This window comes from Danio rerio, chromosome 7, assembly GCF_052040795.2.
Source record: "Danio rerio strain M-AB ecotype USA chromosome 7, GRCz13ab, whole genome shotgun sequence".
NCBI lineage: Eukaryota > Metazoa > Chordata > Actinopteri > Cypriniformes > Danionidae > Danio > Danio rerio.
Window position 1 is genome coordinate 7762501 of NC_141027.1, and position 2401 is coordinate 7764901.

The window sequence follows — 2401 nt, forward strand, 5'->3', positions numbered from 1 at the left end:
TCAACCCTTTTTTTAGCATATTCAAACAAGAAGTATTAGCCTAAAGATTGATGTTAAACTCCTAGAATTTATGCTTATTGCTTTGTATTTAATAGACCTGTTCGTTTTTATGTTTATATTAACCTCTCATTTCCTCTCATTTCTCTCATGCATTTGTTATATGCTATCCATAATTCTCCCTTATTGTATAGTTTGTAGAGACTGTAATCTGTTTTATTTGTAAATGTTGTGTTGTTATAAATAAAAATAACAAATATATATATATATATATATATATATGATCGGTCTTCATGACTGCAGCAACTTTGAGTCCCGAAGTGTCCAGCTGTCCGTCTTGACGGCTCCGTTTTCAACTCCGCCCCCGCCTGCGCTCGGCTAATCTCGTTGATCACCGGCTGCAGCTGAGCTTCATGTCGAACGCACCTCATGTCTACATGCCTAAATGCATTGAGCTGCTGCCATGTGATTGGCTGATTAGAAAATTGCGTTAACCAGCAGTTGGAGAGGTGTACCTAATAAAGTGGCCGGTGAGTGTATATAAATACTTTCTTAAATCTCTTTTCCAAAAGTATGGTGGTGCAAATGTGAGACTGAACAGACATTACGAAAGCACATGAGAGGCTTTCACGTGCACAGAGTCATGTTATCGGGAAAGATAAATCTGTCAGAACTATAAAATACATGGAGGAGGAGGTCAGCGTCACTTCAGGAGCATATACTGCATGAAGACATATGAGTAAACACATCCGTTGATGAATCTTCTGGTGTAGCTTCACATTAAGCATTTTTGCAGCATTACGCATTTACACACTACAGAGAGAGAGAGAGAGAGTGAGAGAGAGAGAGGGTCTTTATAGGACTTTTGTAGGAACAAAAAAAAGAGGAAAATTCACTTCATGATGAATGCGTTATGAAATCACCATTAGGACATTTCCCCAGAGACCAAAAGATAAATACTTTTGGCTCTCAGCATTCCTATGCAATAGTTTACCTCATTTATTAATACTTGCTTGAACTTATTTAAACAGAAACAGCTGGTATAGCTCAATATTCTCAGGTATTTTTTATTCACCGATGCTTTCGACCTGCACTATTCATTACCTATTTATTCATTAGTTATTTAACCATTAACATGAACTATTCATTAACTAATTTCAAGAGTTCACACTTAGCTGATGATTGGTAATAAGCTAGTTTGGCATGCTGTCCCGGGGCTCCCTCCCGTTGCAGGGCGAGAGGGGAGTTTGAGCTCGGGTAGATCTCGAGAACCCCCCTCCTGCTGTGTGTGGGTTGCTAAGGGGATGCGTTGCTGACAGAATTGAATCAAATTTGGTGCTAATTTAGTTTAGTCAATTTACTTAAGAGTCATGTTTTTGGGAGTGTGGGAGGAAACCGGAGGACCCGGGGAAAACCCACGCATGCACGGGGAGAACATGAACTCCACATAAAAATGCTGACCATTTGGGTAAATGCCCGAACCGAAGGCATTTTGCTTTGAGGCCGCAGTGCTAGCCACTGGGCCGCCGTGCTGCCCTGTAGACAAAAGAGGAGGCGGAGGGGTGGAAGGGGGGATTATCCAAGACGAAGATGACTAAAGGTAAGGTGTTTGGTTATTTATACTTGGTTAGGAATAGTCTGATTGGTGTTTCGTACATTAGCTTGACTCGGGGCCAGCCATGTCAATCATATTCGAAATTAGTTTATGAATAAACTTCACTTAAAATAAAGTCACTGATGTTTTATAGTTTGAAACTTAATATCATTTTGGCCAGAGGAGAAATTATCATGTTCAACTGAGCCTGGTTTCTCTCTTTTTTCCTTCACTTTTGTCAATTGGTGAAGTTGAAATTTGACATCTGCTGTCACCACTGGCTTGGTTGGTTTGAGACTTGTGGAGCTGCGGATCGATGGATTTGCTCTTCAGTGTTTGGACTTTCAGCCATGAAAATTAAACTGACCTGAACTCTGAAATCTGGACCGACACTGTTGTCAGTTCACTAATCTTCTGTGTTAAGCTGCTTTGACACAATCTACAAACAAGCGCTAGAGAAATAAAAACTATTTCAATTGAACAATTTCAGCAGCAGTTTTAATGGATTTATTTCTAAGAGCGCATATCATAAGTCCATATTATGTTTGGTAAAACTTTAAGGTGTCCTTTTTACACGTTTTGTTCACTTACAATAGTATTTGAAATGCATGTTCACAGTTTATTTTTGTCACGGTCACTTTGATTTGGATTCCAGCCGGTGAGTGAGTGGAGGTTTTTGTAGCGCATGGGTTAGCAAAATCTTCTCAATATTTTATAATAAATCCAGAATATCAATTTTCAAAAGAAAATATGCACATTATTTTAATGACCACATCAAAAAAAAAAAATTTATGAAAATTTCAAGTGCGG